This window comes from Capra hircus, chromosome 11 (genome assembly GCF_001704415.2).
Source record: "Capra hircus breed San Clemente chromosome 11, ASM170441v1, whole genome shotgun sequence".
In the NCBI taxonomy this organism is placed as follows: Eukaryota; Metazoa; Chordata; class Mammalia; order Artiodactyla; family Bovidae; genus Capra; species Capra hircus.
The window spans coordinates 105,172,088-105,187,568 of NC_030818.1; positions in this window are offsets into that span (position 1 = coordinate 105,172,088).

Sequence of the window (15,481 nt, forward strand, 5' to 3'; positions counted from 1 at the left end):
TTTTCTTGTACAACATCTCTAAGTGATGATTTATAATTTTCTTGTATTTCATCAGCTATATCTCAAAATATTTCATATTTCTGATGCTGCTGTAAAGAATGTTTAAGATTCTATTTCTAACTGCTCATTTCTACCATCTAGACGCAGGACTGATTTTGGTGTATTGGTTTTGATTCCTGTGTCTATACCAAACTTACTTATTAGTTCGAGAGGCTTTTTGTGTAAATGCCTTAGTTTCACTTTTTCTTTCCACTTTATATGCCTTTCATTTCCTTTTCTTTCCTTGCTGCGCTGGCTAGGATTGCCATAGAATATTGAATAGGTGTGGTGAGAGAAGGCATCCTTGCTTTTTTCCCCTGATCTTGAGGGAGAAAGTATTCAATAGTGGGTTTTACATGGATATCCCTCATCAGATTGAAGTTCCTTTTTACTCCCCATTCACAGAGATTTACTCATCGTATTTTTCACTTAAAACTATTACAAAGGAGTATGTAATCCCAGTTTTATAAAAGCAGGCTAGAAAAAATACTGGAAAATAAATACATCAGAATGTTCAGTGACTAATTTATTTGGCTGCACTTAACAGAAACCATCACAGAATCAGCATCACCAGCACCATGGCTTAAACAAGTGCAGGGCCATGATGGATTTTTATGTTGAAACTTCTATGATGGACGCGTATTGCTTTTATAACAAATTCATGGCATAACAAATGCCAATTTGTGTCCAGCAGGAAATGGTATTATATAATTAAATAACTTTCCTCTCCACACCTACCTAAAAACACAAGATATTCACAGATCTTTCGGTCTCTGCCTTGAGAATGGGCAACATTTAGCTGATCTTTATGAGAGAAGACCGCAACTGCACGTCTCTGGAAGGTCTACACCTCCTGAGTCTGACATTTGAGGTGGGTCACCCCCACCCCAGGAGTCCGCACAGGGCCCCGCTCAACCCTGCCCTTTCGTACTGACATGTGGACACAGGCAAGTGTGTCTGCTGACTCCTTCGTTTCTCTAACACTGGCATCAGCTGGGATTTACCCTGAAATTCTCGTTAGAGAAGACAGCTTTAGAAACACAAGATGGTTTTAACACCCATTAAATGTCACACAGCAAACAAGGTCCCAGATGAAGTTAAAGGAATATTTCCTGTTCCAGATTAAAGCCACTGTCTGGACCATCAGCGCCTTCACACAGTCCCAAATGCAGCTGCTTTCAGAGCCCAGGCCTCGGAATCATCCTGGTGTCTAGGCGGTTCTACGCATTTGGCACTGAAATGACTTCACTCAATTACGTGATTCAAGGGAGAGAGCACTGCGCTGGGTCGCTCTGGCCTTCGCAGCGGCGTGCCCCGCTGCTTCCCCTCGGACCAGCAGGCGCCCTTCAACCACTGGGGCCAGGAAAACCCGCACGCCACTCTAACCAGGACCCCGCACCAGCCACGTGGACACAAAGTGAACACAGGATTTTACATGGACCCCATCAGCACCCGGGCAGAAGTCCCTATGGGTGGCAAGCCCAGAACTGACTTCCAGTCATCACCCCCAAGTCCACATCACCCGTTCTGGCTGAGTTTTCCGAGTGCCACACCCAGTAGAGTGATGACGTCAAGCTTCAGGGTCCCCTCTCCCTGGGGTGGACAGCTGCGGGCCCTCCCAGGGTCACGGCCTCTGGTTCAGAAAGCTCTGGCCACCCTCCAGAAGCAGGTGGAGGCTGACAGTGTGCAGGGCCATTTCTACCGGAGCCCCATGGGCAAGAGCGGGCCCCTGCCCTTTCACCCACACGCCCGCCCCGCTCCAGCCCAGGGCAGCCCGCTCTCACACCCACCTCTATAGCACCCCCAGACGTGAGCCTCTCCCAGCCCTGTCCCCTGGTCCTCCAGCGTAGACGCCGAGCACGTTCGGTCCGTGTGACCTCCCTGGCAGGAGAAGGTCCTACCAAGATGGACCCTGATATCAGTGTCCACCCAACCGGCCACAGCAAGCATTCGGCCAACGTGCAGCTGGCCCAGGAAACGGAGGGGAGCGGAACAGAGGCAACCAGCATCCACCGGCTGTCTTCGGCTCTAGAAGGTGCCCTAGTTCTTCTGACTACACGAGTGGAAATGTCTAAAGCTAGGGGCACACATGCATTATAACTGTTATTAGTGATCCAACTTCAGCCAGTGACCCCATGGGGTAGGAAGAGCCACTCCATTCTCCAGATGAGGAACTGCAGTGTCCTGAAGGCCCAGGTGAGCTGGGACGAATCAAAGGCCCAGCAATGGTCACCCCAGGTCCGAAGCATTAAGTGGCAGCTCCCTGCTGCCTCCCAAGAGCAGGAAGGTGGGGAGTGCCTGGCTTCGGGCAGAGTGGGCAACCCCAGTTCTCACACATGAGGTGCACCTCGGCTCAGCACCACTGCCCAGGGCACAGTAGCTGGGGCAGGAAAGGCCCACCGTCAGCTGGAGTGCGATTCTGCAGCAAAAGGGCTTTACAACGCTTCAGGGCTTGGCCACCGTGAGTCACTGTCTAGGAATCCACCCTAAGGAAATAGAGGCAGAGGGGATTCACCAAAAGATGTTCATCCAAGTGTTATTTATAACACAGACGACTGGAAATAAGTCAAACCCAACATGAGAGGAACAGTTAAGCGAGGTCCACGCAAGCCTCTGATGGAGGTCCAGCAGCCGTGAAGATACTTACAGAGTCTGCAATGCAGGACACAGGAAGTGTCCACAAGGAAGGCACACAGCAGTTTCTACACACGCTCAGCCAGGAAGAGGGGAAATGCGAGGAAGGTCTGTGTCCCCAGAATCCACAGGGTGAAATCCTGCCCCGCAAAGACGATGGCTGCGGAGAGCTCTCACCCCAGCACCGCGTGAGGATGCAGCGAGACCACAGCGGCCGGGAACCGGAAGAGGGTCCTCCCCCACCCGGCCGCACCTTGATCTTGGACTCCCCATCCTCTAGAAAGATGAGAAATGAATCTCTTCTCTCGGTAAGCCACCCAGGCTGTGGTGTTTTATTCTAGCAGCCCAAAGACAGAAGGAAAGAAAAAGGAATTTTTGTATTTCCGTATTTCCCAAATTTGTTCTAACAAGTGTGCTTTATTTTTACAGTCAACAAAAGTTAACAACGGTCCTTGGAGAATTAGTAGAATCTCTGAATCAATAACTAAATATCCTGAAATGTGGACTCTCCACTTCCCGGCTCACAAGATGGGGTTCATCTTATGCATGTTACTGCCAACTGGCAGGCTTCCATGCCCCACCTCTGCCAAGAGCCCCAGTGGGCCTCCACATCACCAGCTACTCCGGAGTCACAGGCTTCCCTTCTCTCTTAAAAGCCTAAGAAGCGGCCAGCATCTCCCTGTTACCCTGCCTCCTGCTGCTGCAGCCCTATTCATCCCGTCTCTCAGTCAGTCCAGGCCAACAAACTCTAGGAAGATTTCAGTGTGCCAGGTACTTCGTAGGCACTGCAGAAGCTGAAGCGAATCAGCCATTCCTGGCTCTCAAGGAGGCCTGGGTAGAAGGTGGGAGCCTGGGGTGGTCATACACACCCTGATGCAAACAGGAAAAACGGCTTGGTGGAGGGGGCAGCCCGTATCTGTGATGGAAGGATGGGTGAACTGGCGGGTGGGTAAGCAGACTGTGAGCTGGGTCAGTGGGTGGGCTTAAAGACTAGATCACAGATAGGTGGGTGGGTGGAGGTGTGGATGGACGCCTGGTTGGATGCATGGATGGATGGATGGGTGGATGCTTGGTTGGATGGATGGATGGATGGATGGATGGATGGATGGATGGGTGGATGCTTGGTTGGATGGATGGATGGATGGATGGATGGATGGGTGGATGTTTGGTTGGATGGATGGATGGATGGACGGACAGAGGGAAGGGACAGAAAGGTAGATGACTAATTGAGAGGACAGAAAGGAAGGATGGGTGAGACGTGACTTTGTAAAACGGTTAAAAGGATAAATGGAGAACGAGAGAGCGAACGAAGGAGGGGAGGTCATCGTCTTAAAGACTCAGTTGATTAGCTTCTCAGAGATTTTCGATACCATCCCTTTACTTGACAGCCCTGCCCACCTCGGTAGCCTCACTCTCCCTTCTGGGCCAGAGCTGAAGTCCAATGTGATATGTGTATTTTACTGGATGGATGGATGGATGATGGATGGTGGATAAAGACCCTCATGAGTTTAAACTGAATTTTGGTACCCAAAGTCTCCTCTCTGATAAAGCCCCAGCCTCTGCCACCATCTCACTCACAACACGCTCTAGCCAAGCTAAACCCTGCATTCGGAGCCCGAGGCCACACAGTGTCCAGGTCTCTGCACATTCAGTTCCCTGCATCTGGAATCCTGTTCACCGCCCTCCACGCCTGGTGACTCCCCTTCACCATGCAGACCTCAGCTCAGGCACTGCTGCCTCTGGGAAGCACGTCCCCAGCCTCCATGCTGGATGGGTGGTTCTTCTCACTACCCACTCTTACTGAAGGAGACTGAACTAAGTGAGGTGACCCTCTGATTATTTTGGCCCATAAAATGGCCATTTCACACGATTCAACCAAGCAGACTCATCTCCACTCTAAGGCTGTAGAATCCCGCCAGGACGTGGGAGTTGAGGGCAGGGAGCCTGTCCAGCCTTTAGTTTCCAGCATGGGGGTCATGATCAACCCAATTCACCTGGCACACCCATAACTCCGTCAGATGAACAGGTGGACAAAGGGGTCTCAGCTCCTCCCCCCTCCCCAGCCCCCAGCTCTGCTCCATCAGGACAGGGCAGCAGTCTGGTAGGAATAACAGTGACTGAAGCTGGGAAAGTCCTCATCCCAGCAGGGATCTCAGGGAAAGAAGTCTCCACTGTCCCGTGACCCCACAAAGCCCCCTCCCTGACTGTCCACACCTGAGGTCCTCCAGGTGTGGGGCCCTCGAGTCCCTCCTCTGAGCTGGCTTTCTGGGCGGCAAGGCGCCTCTCAGCCGGCGAGGGAGACTGGAAGGGCCCTGTGACTCGGAGCCGTGCAAAGAAACAAGCCTCATAACGGCAGGTGAGGGAGCACGGGGCCGTGACGCAGGGTCACGAGCGGTCACGGAGCCAGGATGGTGCTCGTGGGGTCGGAGGTCACGGGGCACGCCCACTGCGTGCTACCCAGCCACTAAGCACAGAACAGCGGTCACGCCCACGGCTCTCCCGTGCTTGCCCACGGGCGTTGAATGACACATGATCAATGTAGTCAGTTCCCTTCTGCACTGGTCTACAGGTCTTGTTTCTTTTCTTCTTCTTTTTTGGACCATCGGCTTTTATAGTTGACAGAGTCATTCCAGCCGAAAGCGTGTGCCCGCCAGCAAGAAGGCACGCAGCTCCCAGGACAGCCAGCCCAGCCTTCCATCCCGAGTCTCTATTCCCTACACACCTGCCCACCTTCCAACCAGCCCACCTGTCTGAGCAACACGTTCAGCCAATTCAAACGATGCCAGAGAGAACTGCACGTCTGTGCACCCAGCTGTCCCTTCCAGAGAAAACCACGGGTCCCCCCGTTTGTGCCTCCTTCCTTGTCTACGAATATGCAAGTGTGGCTTTCTGTGGGTTCTCACTAGAGACGGATTCATTCTAAGAGGAGCTTTCTTTCCTTCCGAATGCTGGAGACTGAGCTATTTCACTCCTGCAGCTGCTCAGGGACCCTCCCCGGGAGCCACTCAGTGGCTTACTGGTGGCTCCAGCAGCTCTCCCAACGGGTGTCTGGTTGTCCCAGCCCTCACCTGCAGACAGCACGCAGACAACAGACACGTCTGCACGCACGTCCACGTGAATCCACAGGAGACGTTCCGAGAAGCAGAGCCTCCAGGTCCAATAGACATGCATTCAGAATTTCAACAGATCCTGCAAAGGGCTTCCCACGTGGCCCCAGTGGTAAGGAGCCCACCTGCATAATGAGACGTGGTTCGATCCCTGGGTCAGGAAGACTCCCTGGAGGAGGGCATGGCAGCCCACGCCCATATCCTTGCCTGGACCATGGACAGAGGAGCCTGGTGGGCTACAGTCCACGGGGCCGCAAAGAGTCGGGCACGACTGAAGAGACGTATCGCAAATACCGCAAAAGCCTTTTCTAGAAGGACGGCCCGTGGGCACCCGCTCCCTCACCGGAGCCAGCAGCGCCTGCTCTCAGCCAGCGCTCTGCATCCGCCTGGGTGAGAACCAGAAGCTGGGTCTCCCCGGCCTTCACCTGCATCCCCTTCCTGTGAGTAAGGTCAAACACCTCCCCACAGGCTCAAGAGCTACCGGAATTTTCTTCTCAAGAAGCAATCATATCTTTTGTCCATATCTGTTAATTTTCGGTTTGGTTTGCTTCCTGGTCCTTTCTGTTGACGTGTAGGAGTTCTTTGACTGTTAGAGTATCAATCCTTTTTCTCTGATATGCATATCTTCATGTCGTTTTCTCACAGTGATGGGTTGTTTGGGGGGGGGGGTGGGGAGTTGACCAGAGAGAAAAAGTTGGCTTTTTATGGAGTCAACTTATAACTTCTAGGATTTACGTCCTGCTGAGAGAGGCCTTCTCATCCGAGATCGCGAGCCTCAGAACCCCGTATTTTCTTCTCGTAGCTTTGTGCTTTCATTTTTCGAGGTCACATCAGTGGGCCATCTGGAATGCATTTTGGTGTGAGACCGAGTCAGGTTCAAGTTCTTCTTCCCAGAGGCTTGCTCTTTATCCCAGCCCAGTCCAATGACTAAGCCTTCCTTTCCCAGCCAACATGAAATGTTACCTTTATCAAAGTCTAAATTTCCGCGGCTGCCAGGCCTTAAAAACGGCAGAGCAATGGCTACACACCCCCTTCTTGTGCCACACAGAGGGGAGTCCTGCTGCTCACCCAGACCCCTGGGACCCCCTCTCCCCCAGGTGGGTCCCAGAGGGGAGGGGTGAGCGCCCACAGAGGGAAGAGCTAGGGAAAACCCGAGCCAACATCAGAGATCTGGGGCAAGACCCGACGTCCAACACGCGAGACTCTTCGGGGAAATCAGGGCGATCACGGGTGTAAACAGCATGCCCTCCTGATCAAGCGAAATGAAAAAGCCCAAACCAGCTGTGCTGGGCGCAGCCTTCCTCTTAAGGAGCAGGTGTGGCGGGGGACAAGGCCGGGGGCCGGGACTGCCTATGCCCCGGAATTTCCAGATCAGCACAGAGAGCGGCCTCCTTCCGTTCCTTTCCCTTTGTGCTCAGACTCAGTGGGGTTCCAGTCTGGGGGTTATGCGGGATTTTTACTTTCTTCTTTATATTTTTTCTTATTTTCCAAAATGCCTATAATGCACATGTACCATCTTTAATTGGAAAATGGTGTCTGCAAGTAAAACCAAAGAGGGAAGAGAAGCGGGGACAACCCTCAGGGAGGGGGACCCAGCCCGGCAGTCGGGGGCCCCGGCTCCCCCAGGCTGTCCCGCAGGCTCCCTGCCCTCTGACCTGCAGGGTCCCGCACTCCAAGGGTGCAGCTCATTCTCCCTCGAGGTGTCACAGCGAGCCGGGCAGCACCAGGGAAGGGACCCTTGTGGACGGCGAAGCCAGGTCCCGACTCCAGGACCCTCCAAGGCCTCGGGGCCAGCTTGTGCTAGGTCAGCCCCGGCCCACCCCGCACCGCCCCCCAGGGCCAGGCGAGCCCTTCCCACGGGGCTGCCCCGGACGGCCCCAGCACAGAAGCGGCAGGCAGTCGGTGCTCCGTAGATGGGGAACTGCGTTTAGGAAGGCGGTCTCTTCACCCACCCCCGGCGAGGCCCTGCACGCCGCCCGCATTCAGAAGCCGCGCTTCTAGAGCGTTTCCCGCCTCACGCCTCAGGGAGGCCCGCGGCCACTCGGTCCTGAGGCGGTACGTGCCCTCGGGCAGCAGCAGACGGGGTTAACACCGCGGGGCTCGGGGCCCCAGCCCAGCGAGCGCGCCCCGCCAGCCTCTCCCGCCCCCCCAGGCTGGCAGCCCTCAGCCCCCTGCCCGCAAGGCCGGGACAGGACGCGGGCCCGGGGCCGCAAGGGCTCAGGCGGGAGACCCGAGCCCCGGAAGCCCCCGGCCAGGCTTGCCCGCCCCTCGCGCCTGGGGAGCGGGGGCAGCCAGCGTCGCCCGGACCTGCCCGCCTGGCCCGGCGAGGGGACAGCACCCGCCGCCGCTGCCCCGGCGCCGTCAGAGCGGAAGGAAGAGTCCGCGCCGCAACCTGAGAGCCGCGAGTCGTCCGAGAGCAACGTGCGGCGCGGGCGCCGACAAGCCCGGACGGCAGGGCGCGCGCACGGCAGGGCCTTCCGCGCGGGCAGCGGTTCACGGCGCTTCCACTGCCGCAGGCCCCACAGCAGACGGCGCTCCAGAGAGTCAGTAGAGAGGCCAGCCCAACCGTCTTCAGAGGATATTGACCAGGCATCAGAGTTTATGGGAAAGGCACGTGCCTGGAGCCCAGTGCTTTGGGGGTGGGGGTGCGGTTTACATTCTGCACAGAAGGGCAGGTCGTGGAAACCGAGAGGCAGGCCAAGCTCGGCAAGAGCAGCCACCCCGGGAGGGCGGCTTAGAGCACACGGTGCTCGATGCCAACATCTGTGCTCGCTGGGGTGGCGGGGGTATGGGGGGGGCACCAGGAGGCCTCCTGGGGCCACAAGAGTGATCTCTTACCTGCCCAGGAGTCCCGGGAAACAGAAGCAAGTCAAGGTAAGGACTCGGAAGTGAAGCGGGGCAGACAGAAGCTGGTGGTATGTAAAGACTTTCAAAACACAGCTGACAGTTTCTGGACGTGATTTAAAGGGTAAGAGGACTGATCCTGGAGTGGAAGGAGCCTGGGGTGAAAGGGTCTGGGAGGATCCATCTGGAGAGACTGTAGATAAGAAGCAGGGTGGCAGCAGGGGGAAGGAGAGAGACGTCGGAGGGGTTGCGGCCCTGCGGGGAGGACGAGGCCACGCTCGAGCCCCAGGTCTCTCTCCTTAGCAGAGACGCCTGCACTGACCCTCACAGGGCGGACCTCTCGGGCTTGCTGGGTGGAGTGAGAGATCATGAGTGTGGGCAAGCAGAGGATCCGTGCCCACCGGGCGAGAGACACCCCAGGGCCGATGCTCACTCACACCTGCTAGGGTGCATGTGACGCATGTGTGCACACACGTGCACACGCACACACACATGCGTGCCCACGCATGCACACGTGCTCACGCGTACACGCATGCACACATGTGCACACCCGTGCACACATAGGCACACGTGTACACACGTGTGCGCACATACGCACACACGCACACACCCTCTGCAAACGGGTCATGGGCTTGGGGATCCCCTGGGAGGTCTGTCTGGGGGGTTTCGACTGCTCTGTGGAGGTGAAAGCAACGTCAGCGTGGACCATCCGCACAGCCCTGAGCCTCGGACTCCATCCGGCACACCCCCTGGGCTGCTCGTCCACGACCGCCAGACCAGACTCCAGAGGGACCCTGGCAGACCCCCATCCTCTTCTCTCCTCTGGCCTCTGCAGGGGCATCAAGCCAGAATACCCACCTCCCCCAGATAGTGAGGGGCCCCCAACCTCTCCCAGAGCAGCTCAGGCCCCACACTTTTACAAGGACAGAAAGTCATTCATCCCTGTTGGCGTCAGTAAGTTCTGTGGTTTAGTCGCTAAGTTGTGTCTGACTTTTTTGCGACCCCACGCTCTTCTGTCCATGGGATTTTCCAGGTTAGGATACCAAACTGGGTTGCCATTTCCTTCTCCAGGGGCTCTTTCCAAGGGACTGAACCTACATCTCCTGCCCTAGCAGGTGGATTCATTACCGAGCCCCTCAAGTCTGCTCACCCTGTTCCAGAGAGCCGGTTCTAAGTATGTCAGCCAATGCCCTCCACATTCACCAGGGGCACCTCTGGCTCCAGCCCACAGCTCTTCCTTGACACCTCCTCGCATGCTGCAGGCACAGTGGGAATTGACAGGTCCAGAGAGGCCCTGTGTGTGTGGAGATCCAAACTGCACCTCCTAAAGTCTCACCCAGAGCTAAGAGGAAGATACCCTCAGCTCTATTTCGCACATGAAGAAAGGACGTTTTGCAGGTCACAGCTCAGAACCACGGCAGTCCTAGCCCCCCGGCCATGCCCGGGGTTTCTGGCAGCTAGAGCCGGGCTGCATGCCTCCTTCGGTCTCGAGGTGAGCGCGCCTCCACCTGGGCCTGAAACGTGAGGCTTGGGCTCTGTGACAGCAGATTCGGGCTTCATCCACCCACTGTCCGCCGTGACTGCTGCCCACCGACCGGACCCCCAGCTGGAAATGCCCGGGACCACACGTGTGGGATATGCGCTGTCCCCTTGGTTTCAAAGAAGCTGCAACTCCCTAGCTTTTCCCAGTGGCATCTGCCTGGCCCGCTCAGTGGGGTAGGTGGGCCACCCAAGCAGCAAACTTCCTGGAGGACTCTGACAACTCTAGGACTCAGGACCCACCCCCTCAGGGAAACGCAGGAGCAGAGCTCTTGCGCCTGGCCCTCGGCAAGCCCACTGACCTCCTGGGACAAAGGGCAGGCTCAGAAACCAGGCCCCTGGGCACTGCTTCTCTCTCAGGGTTTTTTATTTTTCTTTTTTGAAATGCTGATAGTTTAAAGATGTGGACTCTTCCCCGGCCCAGCTTCTCTGACCCGGAAGAGGTGGTGGCTCGGCTGCCCCAGCTTTACTCTGGAAACATCTGAGGGGCTGCTCGGCCTGCACCTGGCCCTCAGAGTGGGAGGGGCCTGGCACGCGCCCCACCCTTGTCGCTGGCAACGTTTGGCTCCCTGGCACGAGCCCCGAGTGTCTCTCCGGTCGTGTGTGAACTGATGTCAAACAGGCAGGACCCACCTGGCTGCAATCCTCCCCTATCGCTCCTTCCTTCCCGTTAAAACGGAAAAAATGACTCAGCCAGGACAGCTCATCCCCAAACACAAACACAGCTAAAGGCTGAGCTGCCCCAGCTGCACCTGACTCAAGCAGCGGGAGGAGGGTCCGGAGGGGCCTGGGACTCAGGGGGCTTTGGAAGGGCGGCTGAACATGCACCGCTTCCTCCTGACTCTGCACAGGCGCCCACCTCCAGCCTGGGGCCCGGAGGACAGGTTGGGGGCGGCCACCAGCTTTCAGCAGCTGCCCCACCCCTCTGTGCCAGGATGAAGGCCCCAGGGAAAAAGATGGGGCTGAAACCCCACCTCACAGTGATGTCTGCTCTTGGAAGGCCCTGTCCCCAGGAGGCTGGGTGAAACTCAGTTTCCACAATGCAAATGCTATTTTAAAGGCTCTGCCACTCACTAGCTGTGGGGCTTCTGGGAGCCTCAGTTTCCTTGCCTGTAAAATGGGGCTACCTCTTGCCTAGAAAAGATGTCGTCAGGATAAAACAATGTATGAAAGCCCTTAGAGTAAGGTAGAGAGAGAGTGGGGGCGGGGGGAGGCCGGGAGCAGAAACCCCCCACCCCATGCTCCCAGCCCTCGACAACAGCCCTCCCCACGGTTTGCAAATCCTGCTCACGGCCAGGCAGCTGTTCGTAATCAGACAGACCCTGTCCAGGAAGGGGAGGTGGGAGCCTATCCATGCAGAGGCCCCAAGGCAGGGGATGCAGGGTGTGGGAGGACAGGCACCCTCCCAGCCGGGGACACCAGGGCGTGAAAGCGAAGAAGACAGAGCGTTCCCACTGGCAGCAGCTTTCCTTCAGCTCTGCAAACAGGAAGCTTGAAGACGTTCAGAAGCCCCAAGTTTGGGGATATCAAGGTTGAAACCCTGGGTCTCTGGAGGCCGGGTTCCGGCAAGTTCCCTCCAGGTGCTGTCTGCCCGCACCGGGTGAGATCCCCGACGGGGTGAGATCCCCGACGGGGTGAGATCCCCGACGGGGGTGACCGGCAAACAATGGTCATCACACCTGCCCTGGACAGAGGACCCTGAGACAGGAGACCTGAGCTCCCCTCCAGCCCCGGAGTCTCAGAACAATCCTGTGAGGCTCAGACGGCCTCCCCGGATGGTGGAGCTCTAAGACCACCCGGTTCCCCCAGCCTCAGGACACCAGGCAGAGCCTACCAGCGGGTGACGGCCGCACAGTGGGGTCTGGTCCCCCTGCCCCTCTGCTCTCAGCAGCCTGTGACCCTGGAGACCACCTTGTCCTCTAAGCCTGAAGGTGGGAGGCCAGACAGACCACTGACTCCGTGAGCCCTCCCAGTAAAACATCCAACTCCTTCCTGGGGGCTGGGCCTGCCCACCATCAGGGCCCCACACTCCTGGGGTGAAAAAGCAAGCCGGAAACAGCTCCCACATTAAATGAGGAGGAAGATGCCATGGTGCCCCTCCCAAGTATAGCTGCAGAATGCACCCCCTACCCCTTGCGGACTCACCCCCTCGGGCTCTAGCTGGGTCCTTTGCGCTGACTGTTCAGCCTCCTCTGAGGCCCAGCTGTAGGCCAAACCCGAAGTGACTGCTCTATTCCTACTTGCCAGCACCTTATAGAAACTTTATACAAGCTACAGCCCCCCTGCTCCACCAGACATGATAACACAAAAGAGCAACAGTGATACAGAATAGCAGTCACTAATGTCGAACCGCAGCGACTGCGTGCGCGGCGTAGGTAACAGTGGCGGTTACCGTTCCCAGCGTGGTTCTAGCGTCTGCTCTCCGCTGAAGGTGTGATGCAGGACGCCCCGACCAGGGCCCCACGTCCACACGCAGGTCACCTTCCATCTTTCATCTTCAGGTGTGGAGATGAGCTACGCTGGACCAGGAGGTTAGGTAAGGCATTAGAGGTCACACGGCTGGGAGTCCAAACCCTGCTCTTGGCCTTCAAAGCCAGGGTCCCAGTCTCTGTGCGCTGAAGCATCACTGCTTTCCGGCCTCATCCCCTAATTCTCCTTCTGAAAGTCGCAGGAATGACTGACTGGGAGCTGGCCGTGGAGGCTGGCCCCACATGGTGTGGGGGAGGGGGATCGGAAGAAGGTCCAGACCTCCCGTCCGGTACGCCCAGTGTTTCCCAATGTGCCCTCAGCTGGTCATTGGCATCAGATCTCTAGAGGCAGGCCCCAGCTCCACCCCAGACCCTCGGATCCCAGATCTGAGAGGCAGGGCCTGCAGTGGCTGAAGCTCTGGTCTCACAGGGTCCCCATCAAAGCCCTCCTGATAGGAAACCGGATCTGCTTACCAGACTCTCTTGTTCCCAGGCAACCCCGGGCCAGGGCCCCAGACCTAGAGGACTCCACCCTCTAAAAAAATGCCAGCAAAGCTGAGTTTGGGGCCCAGCCCTCCACTGGGACAATCTGGGGGCTCCAAATACAGATGTCGGGGCTTTAACACATGGCAACACAAAAGACAAGAGCCTTTAGTCCTCCCATCAGACCTCTGGGACAGGTATCATTAGTTTATACCCATTTCACAGATGGGGGGACTGAGGCTCAGAGAAGTATTTCTAGGTGCCTCAGCATCTGTGCCGAGCCCAGACACACGGGGACAGGTAGGAGGCAAGGGCCCTGCCCTCTCAGCTCACCAGGGCACTGAGATCCTGAGGCTGGCAATGGCCCACCCTCCTTCTCACCGGACCTGGCTGAGCTCCTTCTTGGTGTCCCTCCGCTTCTGAGATGGCAGTGCACACGCTTGATGTGCAGTAAACACAGAGGAACAGCCGCATGAGACCTGACATCAGGGATGGGCCTCAGAGCAGACTGGTGGAGGGGAGCGGGGGGTCGAGTGCTGGCGGGGGTGACAGGGTGCTGGGGGAGTGGGAGGGGGGCTGGACCACGTGAGGGCGGCCTTGGGCTGACCCTCGTCAAAGCCACGAGGACCGGAGGGTCTGTTGCGCTGTGTTTGATCTATCCCCGAAAAACTCAACAATAACAACAACACTCCAAGAGCCAAGCCCCAATAAACCCTTCCTCCTTAGGCTGACTTCCCCCACCTCCCAGTCACCCTGATCTCCTTTCCTGCAGAATGAAAGAGTCTTCTCTTAGAAAGGAGCGCTCACCCTCTGGCAGGGAAGAAAGCGAAACATCACTGCTCCTTCTAGAAAGCGGGGAGGGCACACAACACAGGGAGGACTTGTCTCTTCCTCTCTCCCACCTTGCAGCGCCCCCTGACGTGCCCCCAGCATCTGCGCTGACACCTGCAGGCCTCTGTCTCAGATGAGGGGGGAGGTCCTGAACACTGGCTGCTCTCCTATGTCCCCTGCCCAGGTGTGAGCCTCACAGCCTCACCCCAGCCCGTCCCGAGCACTGGGCCCACCACAGAGGACCCCTGGATGCTCCTCAGGGTGCCAGGGTCCACTGACATGTAGCTGTTGCCCAAGCTGTGCTTTCCGATCTAAACCATGAACTTAAATAACATTGAGAGTTGGACTATAAAGAAAGCAGAACACAGAAGAATCGATGCTTTTGAATTGTGGTGTTAGAGAAGACTCTTGAGAGTCCCTTGGGCTGCAAGGAGAGCAAACCAGTCCATCCTCAAGGAGTCACTCCTGGGTGTTCATTGGAAGGACTGATGTTGAAGCTGAAGCTCCAATACTTTGGCCACCTGATGCAAACAACTGACTCATTTGAAAAGACGCTGATGCTGGGAAAGATTGAAAGCAGGAGGAGAAGGGGACGACAGAGGATGAGACGGTTGGATGGCATCACGGACTCAAAGGACATGAGTTTGAGTAAACTCCTGGAGTTGGTGATGGACAGGCCCATCTCTCATCCTCTGCTTGGGCAGGGCTCGGGCCCCAGTCCCCAGCCAGCTTTCCCCTCACCTGCCACATAACAGGGTCCCCTAGCTGCCCGCCATGGGCCAGGGCCCCCGTTCTACGGGCGCACAGCTTCTGCTACCCTAAAGACGACCTTAACAAGGAGCAAGACGAGACTACACGCACTCCTAGTTTCATGCATCAAAAATGAAGGAAGAGTTGAGGCTGAGGTGCAGACGCTGCTCACAGTTGAAGGCCATGGGCCTCTTTCAGAAGCACACGGACCCTGCTGCTAACGGTGTGCGTGCTAAGCTGCTTCAGTCATGTCCAACTCTTCCGACCCCATGAACTGCAGCCCACCAGGCTCCTCTGTCCATGGGATTTTCCAGACAAGAACACTAGAGTGGGTTGCCATGCCCTCCTCCAGAGAATCTTCCCGACCCAGGGACTGAACGCACGTTTCCTATGGCTCCTGCGTTGCAGGCGGGTTCCTTGCCACTGAACCAAAGGAGAAAGCCCTTCCGAGGGAAACCTCCATTCAAACTCACAGGAGGGTGGGGCTCCAAAAGCCATAGGCCCTGGCAGAGCAAGCTGGCCTCTGATTGGCCAGAGCCCCAAAGGCTGTCTGGGACCACCCTCTGATTGGCCAGTGGCCCATTGGCAGGTAACTTCCCCTGATTGTCTGCTGACTTAGGGGCTGTCAGGTACCGCTCTCTGATTGGCCAGTGGCCCAGGCTGGCGAGTGCCTCCCTCTGATTGGCCAGCGCCCCAGGGGCTGTCAGGTACCGCCCTCTGATTGGCCAGTGGCCCAGGGGCTGGCGGGTGCCTCCCTCTGATTGGCTGGTGGCGTCATTTCACTAG